We start from the raw sequence: 13136 nt of genomic DNA on the forward strand, positions 1-13136 counted from the left end.
GGGAACTAAGGCAGGAAGGTGGAGTCAGGAACTGATACAGAAGGAGAACAAATCTACAGAAGAATGATACTCACTGTCTTGCTCCCATGGCGTGCTCACCCTGCTTTCTTAGCTAGCTCAGGACCACCTGCTGAGGGCTGATGTTGCCCACTGTGGGATGGACCCCACCACATCAATTATTAATTTAAAAAAATGTACCACATACTTGCCTACAGGACAATCTGATGGAGGCATTTTCTCACTTAAGTGTCCTCTTCCAGGAAGACCCTAGTGTCTATCAACTTGACAAGAAACTAGCCAGCATAGGACCCATCCATGCAGGTGTCTATTTTCTCTTCCAATCTGTCTGTTTTGTTCATCCTGGCCAGTGCCAGAAACAAGAAAAACAACCTCCCCTAGAGCACTGAACCAACCCAGGGAATTTATAGAGTCAAATGCCTGTGATGAGTCTGTGGGTCTGTCTGTGTCCACATGTGCGTCAATGCAGCTCCTGGTGGTTCTATTGCTTTGCCTGGACCTTCTTCTGACTGGTAGAGGCAAAGGTTTTTAAAGAGATGGTAGCTGGTGATGTCCCTAAGCTTATGTGAAGCAAAACACAAACTTAAGGATTCAATCCCCAAGTATAAAATTATGAAGACTATTCCACAGAAAAACTGCCAGGAACCAAAAGCAAATAATACAAGCAAAAAAGTAAACACTATTACAAAATGCTGGAGAAGAAACGGGGCCGTGGGATCCATTGTTCACCGAGAGGGAGAATGTAATGTAGACAATAATCGGCGAAGTGGATAAAACAGGAATATGTGACCCTGCCATTCATAAGAAACCTCCCTTAGAGATGGAGACAAAGATGGGTAGAAAGAATAAAAGCGACACAGCACACAAGCACTGACCAGAGAAAGAAGGTATGGCTACATCAGTCGCAAGCTAAAGGAGACCAAGATAAGCAATGTCATTAGGGATAAAAGGAGCCCTGTGTAATGATAAAGGGGTCCATCCTCGAAGAAGACCACGAAACTCTAAACATGTGTGCACCTTGCAGCAGAACTTCAAATTACACAAAGCAGAAGCCAACCAAATCAACAGAGAAATCCATAAACCTACAATTCTGATTGGAAACTTCAATGCTCTTCTGTCAACCATCAACATATAACTGAACAGAAAGTTGATAAGACTATATGCCTAAATATACTATCAATCAAATCGATCTAATTGATATTAACACAACACTCTGCCCAAATACAATGTATGTTACTTACAAATATACATAGGACATTCATTGAAATAGGCCACATTTGGACAAAAATAAAAACAAAACAAACAAAAAAACTTAAATTTAAAAGAAAATAAATCTACAAAGTACACACTCAGAATAAAACAAAGCAGAATTAAACTAGAGATCAAAAACAGAAATACTTCTGGAAAGTGCTGAAGTATTTGTAAATAAGTAATACACTTCTAAATAATCTGTGATTCAAATAAGAAATCTTGAGAAAATTAGAAAGTCTTTTAAACTGAGTAAAAAAATGAAAACATCCCATTTCAAAATGTAATCAGTGTGTCATAAAAAAAAATTATAGCATTAAATGCTTATGTTAGGAAAAAAGAATGCTCTCAAATCAGGAATTGAGTAGCTATTTTACAAAACTTGACAAGAAATCAAATTAAACCCAATAAGAGCGAAAAGACATAAATAATAAACAGGGCCAGTACAATGGCAAACAGGGAGATGAAGGCTTCTTAAAGACATTCTCAAACAAGCAGGGCCAGACAAAACTCACCCTCACGGGCCTCACACGTATGGGGCTTACTCAAACAAGTCCTGAAAAACAGCCACGATGTATTAGCTTCCCATCGCTGCCATGACAGATTAGTGCAGTCTCCCAGCTTCAAACAGCAAGTGCTTATGATTATTGGGGTGTTGTGTCCCAGAGTCCCATGGGTCCAAGGTCAGGGTGTCTGCAGGGCTGCACTGCCTTCTGGAGGCTCCAAGGGAGTTCGGGTCCCACTGTTCCAGCAGGACTCTCTCTACATCAGGCCTGCTCCATCTTCCAACTCCAGCTGTGCTGGGATAAGTCTTTCTCAGGCTGTCCTTTCTTCAGTTCTCCTCCTCCACGCCCACCCCTGACCCCCCATGAGCACCCTGGGCCCACCCCAGAGTCCCTTCCAGAACCTTGACTCTCTTCTGTCATATCAGGTAACACTTTCACCATGTTCAAAGGTTACAATGTAGACATCTTGAGTTGGGGCCATAAAACTCTCTATCATAAACAAAAACAAAAGAAGAAGAAAAGAAAAAGAAAATAGTCACTGTCCGAGTAAACAGTAAATAAAATGCTTTTAAATAACATGATATTTCATCCACTCTTTCTAATAGAACATTAAATTACATGAGAAGAATACCACAGAAAGCAGGACCGGACCGGGGTGAACAGAGAGAATGTCATTTTTTTTTTTTTTAGATATAGTCTCACTGTGTAAGTCTGGCTGTCCTGTCCTGGAACTCACTCTGTAGACCAGGCTACCCTTGAACTCACAGAGATCCACCTGCCCCCACGTCCTGACTGCTGGGATTAAAGGTGTGTTCCACTAGCCGGGCGGTGGTGGCGCACGCCTTTAATCCCAGCACTCGGGAGGCAGAGCCAGGCGGATCTCTGTGAGTTCGAGGCCAGCCTGGGCTAACAAGTGAGTTCCAGGAAAGGCGCAAAGCTACACAGAGAAACCCTGTCTCGAAAAAACAAAAACAAAAACAAAAGGTGTGTTCCACTATGGGCGGCTCAGAAGTAACTTCTTAAGATTCAAGCACCACCCAGACAGGATGTGCTAGGATGCTACATCAAATACTGCCACAACCTCTAAGCCCCAGTGGCCGGAAAGGGATTTGTAACTAATAGCTGACCGAGGGAAGACATGGGATAACTTTTAAAATCAAAAGAGTGGGCAAGAAAGGAAAGAGAAAGGCAGATGGAACAGATGCAGCCAACAGAAAACAAATCGTTAGCTGACCAATCAGAAGAGTGCTGTTGGAGGAATCTACAGCTCGGAACTGTGAACCGATTACCCACAGACTCAGAGAGCGACCAGCAATCCTGAATCCCGCCTGCCATTGGCTGCAGCTCCAGCTACTTCTAGAGAGCTACCTCCTTCCCTGCAATCACATGACATCTCTTTAGGTTGGCAACCACTCCCAGCTCCACAGCACCCCACCTTCCAGGGGCAGTCTACACCAGTTTCCACCACTGTGTGTTGCGATCATGTGCAGAATATCCAAGGAGATTTGCTTCTGCTTGAAATGACCATAAAAAAAAAGCTCCTGCCTGAGCCAGCCTGGGTTTGCAGAGTGAGGATGTTTGGAAGATGGCAGTGGCCCCCGGAAATGCATTTCAAAGAACAAGAAATTACACACCGAAGATAAGGGACTGTTCCCAGGCACAGGCAGAATCCATAGAGACATCAAATGCACCGCCTCAAAATTCTTGTGCTATTCATCTATGGTGATTCAAACTCAAGAGGACCTGACTTTGTTCTCAGAGTGGAAATGGGGATACGGAGAAGGAAGGGAGGGAGGAAGAGAGAGGGAGAGGGGGAAGAGGAAAGAGGAGAAGCAAAGAGGGGAAGTGTGGTTTTGCCTGCTAAATGGAGATATCTACCGGAGAACCCAGTGGCTAATGACTTCAGGAAGGAGTGATACACACATTTCTTCCCCTGGCTGTTCCATTTCTACCATCTAAATCACAACAAAGAAGCGACAGAGAATGTTCAGAGTCAAGACGGCAGGTGGTGCAGAAAGAAGCCTGGAGACCTGGACTGGTCGGCAGCAGGCATGTTCAGGACTCATTGTACTCCATTGGAAGAGGAAATTAGACAGCGTCTGAGAACCACAAGACCTGACTCCCAACCCCCGAATATAGTAGGTATGAGGTAACTCACAAATCTGTCTTGTCCATGTGCTGGTTACTTTCTTCATTATCACAACAAAAAAACATTTAAGGGAGAGCTTTATTTTGGCTAATGGCTTGAGAGATAAAGTCCCTCATGGTGGCCTTAGGGACACGTGGCTGAGGCTCCTCATGCCTCAACACGTCAGGAAGCAAAAGGTGATGGGGCTGGTGCTCAGACAGCTTTTTATCTGAACCCCCAGCCCACTCAAGTCTGGGGTGATCTTGACACCTCAATTAACCCTTTCTGCAAGGAACCTCACAGACAGGTTGAGACATTTATCTCCTTAGGGATTCTAAATCTAAGGAAGTTCACGATCAAAGTTAGCCAACCCGTACCTTTTTGTCTAACCATAACATGTTTAACTTTATGATTTTCAACATTTCATCCGTGTGTGTGTGTGTGCACATGTGTGCCAGCATGTGCCTTAGCATTTGCACACACCATGAAGCCCTGCAAGGTCAGAAAACGACTTCTGGAGGCAGTCTTCTCCTCCCTTTATGTAGGTCCCAGAGAGCAAACTCAGCTCATCAGGCTTGCATGACGAGCATTTTTACCTGCCGAGTCATCTCACCAACTCCCCTACTCTCCATCTAGTGAGTCTTCCCAACAACCATTTTTTATTATTTGCCACATTTACTGTGTTTTGGGGTGACATGCATGACTGTTAGTTCTTTTGCCATAGAAACAAGAGGCAAAGAAACTCTGTAGCAGCTCCTCGCCCACTACTGATGCCTGCTGTTGAGTCCACCAATCCTCATCCACTACTGATGTTTACTGTTGAGTCCACCAATCCTCATCCACTACTGATGTTTACTGTTGAGTCCACCAATCCTCATCCACTACTGATGTTTACTGTTGAGTCCACCAATCCTCAGTCACTACTGATGGCTGCTGTTGACTCCACCAATCCTCATCCATTACTGATTTCTGTTGTTCAGTCCACCAATCCTCATCCACTACTGATGCCTGTGTTGAGTCCACCAACCAACACATGTTGAAAGCCTCTATGGACTAGATACTGCTGGGAGCTGAGATAATAAAGATTAATAAAACCCAGCCCAGCACCTTACAGCAGCTCTTGGTGACATTTTCAGCACACAGGGATGACAAAGTTCACTCAGAGTCTGTGTGAGAGGACACTGACCATCTGCTGTAGCTACCGACCACAAGAGTAACTAAGCCCCAGAGCCAAGTCTATTTTTCCTATAACAAACACCTTACCCCTTCTCCTTATACTTCTGTCAGAGACCATTTCAAATGCCCTGTAGAACTCCGCTACACTGCTGGAGGGGAGGAAAGTGGTCCAGCCAATTTGCAAAACTGCTTTGCACTTTCTTTATAAATGACATATGCACTTGCTGCGCCAGCCAGCAATTCCACCCCTAGATCCTCATCAATAGTAGTGGAAACGTAGGGCCACACAAAAACCTGTACTTCAATGTGTGTAGCGGCTGTGTTCATCGTCGCTGAAACGGTAAAGAATTCAGAGGCCCAGCAGCCACTGTTCAGATAAACTGTGACAACTCAAACAGTAGAATACTACTTGTGGATAACAAGGAACAACTCCCAGTAGGCAAGCATAACCAAAAGAAGTCACTGTCAATATTAAGTGAGGAAAAAAAAAGGTTATTAAGGTTCATAAAACAGTTCAAATTTGAAATCTTTGGGGAGTCAGACACTAACATCATATTTTAATGTGTGTTACTCTTCTCTTCTTAAAACCAAAATTGGAGCTGGATAATGACCAACAATTCAACTAGATGCTACCTACGGCAGTCAATGCTTGCCTTATGATGGATGCTGTCAGTGTTTTCCTATTATGATAGGCTCATACTGAAAAGGGGACAGAGCAGTTTCTATCAAATTATACTGATAAGAGAAATGATTCATGATGTCATATTATTATGGTACCCATCTTAGGTGTCTCTCAAGTAGCTCAAAGTTGGATTGACTTAAGAGTATTTCTGGCTATATGACGTCGATGACAGTATCAGGAGGTCAAGACCAAAGCCCTTAATTCCTTTGCTCTGTAGATGATACAACTTTAAGCAAAAATCATTACATGCTAAAATATAAATGGGGAGGTACAAGTGGTTGAATGTGGAGCTCTTACTTGCTAGGCAAGCACTGTACCACAGAGTCAGAGTCCTAGCCCTCATGAAGTCCTCACACTCACTTTATAGACCAAACATACCTTGAACTCCTGCTCCTACTGTGTAGCTGGGTTACAAGCTTGTGCCACCACACCAGACTAGGGTTTTCCTTTTCAGGTATCACTAGCATGGACAGGCTGGTCTTGGGAGATGGTTTCAAGGGGATTGTCATAGACTTTGATGGACTTTGGCCTGGTTATGGTACAGGCTGGAGGACAGTAAGGTTCTACTTCTTTTCATTCATTCTTAGAAGAGAGAGTTTAGAAGTGTTGGACCTTGGTGAGGACGCCCTGCTTTACTAAACCATGAAGCCCTAAGCAGCTGCATCCTCTAACAGACATCTTGATGAAGAAAGCATTCAAATGGTCTGTTCTCCCCTGTGGCCACACCTGGATGTCTTTAGGAAAGGGATTCCTAGATGTCAGTACAGGGGAATAAGAATGATGACTATTTATTTCACTTGTTCCCAAAAAGAATTGTAACTCAGTAATAGCAGAAAATTGGGAATTATCAGAGACCTCAACAGTATCCAATAATTGCATTTAAAAAATAAGCAAAGGATTGACTCATTATGAAACAATCTTTTTGTACACTGTGAAGATGTGTTGTTCTCATTGGCTTAATAAAGATAAATGGCCAAGAGCTAGGCAGAAAGAGATATAGGCAGGAGAGCCAGACGAAGAAAACTCTGAGATGATGAAGGGCAGAGTCAGGAGAAGACTCAAAGAGAAGCAAGATGAACTTGCTGTGCTGAAAAAAGGTACCGAGCTATGTGGTAGTACATAGATTTTTTTAAAAATGGGTTAATTTAAGTTGTAAGAACTAGTTAGTAATAAGCCTAAGCTATCAACTGAGCATTTATCATTAATAAGTTTCTGTGTGGTTATTTGTAAGTTGGCTGGTGGGACAGAAAATTCTGCCTGCATTGACCGTTGATAATAGGAGTTTTAGGTACATGAGTATCATTTTAAATGCTACCATAAACTGAGAACTGAGAACCAAACATGGCTTCATGGGGGTGAGGGGTTGTTTTTGGGTACTGCTTTACTCCAGATGATTTTCCAGACAGGAAATTCTGCAATCCCCACTCACATCACTCATGTGCCTTGTTTCAACCCCTCCACAAGTATGAACCTGGAACATGTGTTAGTATCACCTAGAAGGTTCTGTGAATAACAAGTTGCTGGGCTTCCACTACCACCTCCATCCCACCCCTCATCACATCCCTTATCACATCCCTCATCCCACCCCATCCCATCCCTCATCTCATCCCTCATCCCATCCCTCATCCCATTCTTCATCCCATCCTTCATCCCACCCCTCATCACACCCCTCATCTTATCCTTCATCCCACCCCTCACTCCACCCCTCATCTTCTCCCTCATCTCATCCCTCATCCTATCCCTCATCCCTCCCCTCACCCCACCCCTCATCCCTCATCCCATCCCTCATCCCTCCCTTCACCCTACCCCTTACCCCGTCCCTCATTTACTAGGCAGACAGGGCCCCCCCCAGCACCTACAGAGAAATCATAAAGTCTCCTCAGGTGAGCCTATGCACATCACACAGGTCTGAAACACACCAAGGGATAACACTGTTATTTACCCCAGCCCTAACAAGCAGGCTACAGGCAGACATAGGACAACCAAGGCAATGTTGCTACAAACATCAGAATTTAAAGGAACATTTTTTAAATTATAAAAGTATAATTTAAAAAAAATTTCCTGTGAAAAGATTTGTCTAAAATATTCTAATTAAATTTTCATCATTTTACATTTAACCAACTAGAGAATTTTAAACACACATTACTGTGTCGGAGAAGTCCATCTTAACAACTGAAAGATTCATTTGTAAACAGAAAGTCTGCGTTTGGGCCATCAAGATGGCTTTGCACAAAAAGACCCCTGCTGTCAAGCCTGACAGCTAAGCTCTTGAATTTGGTCCCCAAACCCCACAGGGTGGAAGAAGAGCATAGACTTCTGCAAGTTGTCCTCTGACCTCCAAACTTACACCATGGCACATGCTCACACATGTGACACACATGTATACACACACATCGAATAAAATGAAATTCTTAAAAAATAAAATTTACATCTAACCACGGGCATGATAAGTAACATCCGTTGTGAAGTTGTTTCCCTGAGAAAAATGTGTGTTTTTACACTCTTTAACACAGAATGAAACCAGGCATGGCGGCTCATGCCTGCAACCCCAGTGCTCAGAGTCTAGAGGCAAGAGGAGCGTCACAAGTTCAAGGCCAGCCTGGGCTACATAGTGAGTCTCTATCAAAAGAAATACAAAATAAAACCAGAATCATTTTAAAAGTATGTGCACAGAAGAAACACCACCTCCAACACCATTTTCAGTGCCGACGACCATCATCAAAACGCATCCCCAGTCTCAGGAAAACTTGAACTTCCACAATAGAAACTTTATCCCATTTACGTGTCAACGGTATCCATGGCTCTAGTTGGTTCCTAAAAGTCCAAGAGGGAAAGTGGGGTGCTGGGGAATGACTTCTGAGACCCCACTTTCCTGCTACACAGACATTGATCCTCATCATGGCACACTTCCCACGGAGTCAGGATGAGGCAGCCCTCTACTTCAGCTCTGTGCCCGAGGTGGAAATATGACAAAGTTGCCCTAAATTTCACCCGTCACTTACAATATTGGTTCAATAGACATTTGTTGTACTGAACTGTGTGCCAAGCAGGATGCTTACAGGTTCCCTGAAAACAACAGTTGAAAAAAAATTTTTTTGAAAAGCATCAAAGACGCATTTTGTCCTACTTTTACGTCCTATAATAATTTTGCCAGGAGTTGACTATGGTAAAGCTGATAATCACGCCCCTGTTTCAAAGGAAAACACAGCTGATAAATTACACTGTATCTCCAGAGTATGACACCCAGTAGTAAAAATCTATTGTAATTGCATGTTATAACATGGATGAGTCTTAAGATAAAATAAATGATGAAAAGAAAATGAAAATGAGATGGCAAAATCAAAGCTGGTCCTGATGGCCCCATGAGGAAGGAGAGACGGGAGAAAATTCATACAAGTGGAGACGGGTCAGCAGCAATGTTCTTGTGTGAGTCAGCATCCTACCACTGCGATAAGACATCTGACATGAGTATCTTTTTAGTGCGTGTGAGTGTGTGTGTGTGTGAGTGTGTGTGTGTGTGTGTGTGTGTGTGTGTGTGTGTGTGTGTGCCATATCAGAAGACAGCTTATGGGAGTCCGTTCTTTCCTTCCACCATGTGTGACCTGGAGGTTGAACTCAGGTCATTAGGATCTGTGACAAGTGCCTTTACCCACAACCATCTTCTCAGCCCTGAGATAATTATCTTATTTTTAAATGTAAAGCTCTTGGAAGTTCTGGTCCAAGGTCAGGGGCAGCCTCTGCTCTGGGCCTCTGCTGGGCTGCTTGTGCGTTGACGGTGTGGATGGCAGAAGCTAGGTGCTTACCTCATGGCCAGGGAGCAAAAGAGAAAGAGAGATCCCAGCATCTTGCAATCCCTTCAGGTATTCCCCCAGGGGCTCACAGACTCCCCCAAGCCCACCTTCCAAAAGCTCTAGCCCCATCCAATCCTACCACCCTAGAAAACAAGTCTTTAACAGGTGGGCCTCCAGGACCCTGCTCCATGATATGGGCTCACCATCAATCTGAACATGTGCCCTGGGGGCCAGTCTGAGGGAAAAAAGACCCACTGTAACAACTCGGTTATGAAAGCCAATGCTTCCAGGCTTCTAAGCCCTCAAGAATCTACCTCAGCCCAAGGATTCTTTAAAGACAGACAAGAGGCACCGTGGGAAGGGACAAGCCTTGGAGTTTGAAAAAGACAAATAAATAAATAAATAAATAAATAAATAAATAAATAAATAAATAAATAAATCCTAGAACCCAAACAGCTATCATCCCATTAATTCATGTTATCCATTTTCTTTTGACAGGAAGTTTGGGATATCCTCAGGGATGCCTTAGTTCTCAAATAGATAGAGTAAATACAAGAAATTTTATAGAATTTGTTTCTAAAGGAACAAGAGAACTCTATTAGCAGATTGACAGTATTCACAGGTTAATTAGGAAATCTGTTAGGCTGTGGAGAGACTCAGCATATTTTAATTTAGATTGGCATTCCTCAAGATATAGGTATCAATGGTGTTCATTCAGTAATTGCGAGACTTCTCAGAGCCTCTGAAAGATGGGTGTCTAGCAAAAGTGTACAGTCGAGCGGTGCATAAAATGTGTTTGCAAACCAAAGCTCCATCTTTGGGAAGGTATTCAGGATGTGGACTGACGCACCTTTGAGATAAAAAGAAAGATCAAAAAGAAAGGCTTTGGGGCTGATTTAAAACTAGCTTAACAGGAATCCTCTAACCTGGTTTGGACTGTGGCTGGCATTGCAGCTGGAAGGAAAAGGTTAGAAAATCCTCTAGATTATTTATTATGTTAGTTATTGGACTGACGTCTAAAGAGTCAGATAAAAAGAATAGATTCTTGGCAGGAATACTGGAAAATGTCTCTACAAGGTCTCTCAAAAATTGTTTCAGAAATAGCTGCTTCTCTCCTTGGAGTCTTTAAACCTACCACCACACTTGGCTTTCCAGCGACTACACACTGAAGGTTCTTCTTACCCAGAATTTCAGATCAGAGCTACCAAGATTAGGTAACCAGAAGTCACAGAGCTAGGAACAACGCATCTCAGCTCCCAGGGACTGGGGTCTCCTTGGCCTGGAAACCACTACCCGTTATCCAGTCACTGTGGTGTGAGGATGAGGAGCAGTCTCAGACCTGTGTCTCTGCCTGGACTGTCAGGAAGAGAAGCTATGGAGTGGGTGTTCAGTGTGGACACTCACTGGGTTCCTGTTCTCCCTGTGGTTCCTGCCTCCGTGGAGCCTGGTCCCCCCTTGTCTAAGGTCTTTCTTCTTCAGTCTCTTCAGACCGAAGAGTGTTGCCTCATGCTCTAGAATGAAGGAGTCTTGTTTTATGGGAAAAGGGGAGGACCTAGGGCCAAGAAGGGTTCTAATTACTTCATAGGGAGACTGTGACTAGTCCTGCTTGGCCACACCTGCCTCTCTTAGGGGGAGGTCCTCATTACTCCAATTCCTGGGGCTTCCTAGGATCTATTATTCCTGCAACCTGTGTCTATGTTTCTTCCTTGGGTAGATTAGCTTTAGATTTAGCTTGTTTGAAAACAAATCTGTGACCACATCTACTTGCTGTGGAACCTCTACACTGTGGTAACTTACCCTGAACCTGCTCTCCCATTCTCCATGTCCTCGTAAATCTATGGGTTTTTATTCCATTATCTCCATCTTATACAATTGTTGGAAGAAGAAGCTATAAATATGTATGTTCAACCTACCATACTTGAAATAAAAATGTGTTTATGGGCGAGAAAAATGTATGCCTAAGCTTTGATGTAAGCTAAGTCTTACACAATGCCTACTTTCAATGTGTAAAATATGAGGGCCCACGAGCTTTCATTGTAAGTGCTGGGGCCTGACTGCAGACACTTCTGCAGATGTGTCCATCTACAGTTCTAAGCTCCCTTTGCAAACTTAGATAAAGGGAAACGAGAAAAACTAGCCCCAGACATCATCAACTGCTCATGCCTCCGGGAAGCAAGGCCATCATTTGTAGCATGAGTGAAGTCATTTTCACAAAGCTTAGCCACTGTTATTTTAGGGCAGGATTATGAAATGACACAGCCTACTAAATTGTACCATCTCCAAGGCTCTGGGGACTTTGTAACTTTAAAATTTTGGAACTGTACAATCGGGGAATAATATTTCACTAGAAAAGAGAATGGGCGTAATTTCTCACCATCCTCCATTAACACCAAAGTCATGTTAACCAATCCAGTTGTCTGGGTTGTGTTGGCCTATCCCAAAAGACAGAATGCAGCTGATGTCTGACATTAACTGCATGTGTGACTGCAGTCCCTGAACTTGCACTCTGGTATGAGCAGAGACAATGAGCAAGGAGACTTGAGCAGACAGTAACCACACAGCCAAATTTCCTGACTTTCCCTGACACCCACAGTGAAGGCTGTAGCAAAAGCAATCCTGAAATGCCACCTCGTCTGCTCTCTCTGTAATGGAAGACTCTGGAAGAACCTTCTTCTGAGAGCATCCTAGGAGCCTTTCTCTTCACTCACTATGGAACATTCCTTCCTTCCTTTAGAATTATATAAGGTCTACACTATTCCAATTAAATATATATATTATCTAATATATAATCAAGACTATACATAGAAGGTGAAGACATTCTGTGAAATGTAAATATCATGCTTTCTGGTATGTGTTCACTGCTTAATGACATTTTCACTGGAGAATAGAGAAGCCCCTCCCATCTCTCAGAGCCCCATAGGAAGAACAGAAAGTCTCCAATGGATTTCATCACTGCCAATCACCTCAGGTATGAAAGAGAAGTGAGGAAAGATGCTCATATCTTACGTCTCTGGGGAAATGCAAATTAAAGTTATAATGACATGCCACCACACACCAATTACAATGCCAAAATCCAGAATAGTGACCCACCAAATCCTGGCCAGGATGTGGAGTGATGGGGATGCTCATTGACAGCTGGTTGGAATAATCACAGCACAGGCAAGGCCATCTGTCAGCTCCTTACCAACTAAACACTCTTATCATAGTGTTCAGAACTACACTCCTTGGCCTTGTCCAGATGAGTTGAAAACTTGTCTCCACACAGAAGCCTGCAATGGGCATTTGTAGCAACTTTATGAACAATTTCCCAAACTTGGATGCCACAAAGATACTCTTCAGTTGAGATACAGATAAACTGTGGTAAATCTAGATAACTGGGTATTTTTCGCTGTGAATAGAAATTACCAAGCCATGAAAAGATGCAAAAGGATATCAAATGCACATTACAAAGTGGAGAAGCCAATCTGAAATGTCTACATACTTTGATTTTATTCTGTGACATCTTCTGAGAAAGTTTAAATTAAGATACCAGGGGCTTGGGGTGGGGGTGGGGAAATAGAAGGAATTGACAGAGCACAGAACCTTTT

The sequence above is a fragment of the Peromyscus eremicus genome, chromosome 8b, assembly GCF_949786415.1.
Source record: "Peromyscus eremicus chromosome 8b, PerEre_H2_v1, whole genome shotgun sequence".
Lineage (NCBI taxonomy): Eukaryota > Metazoa > Chordata > Mammalia > Rodentia > Cricetidae > Peromyscus > Peromyscus eremicus.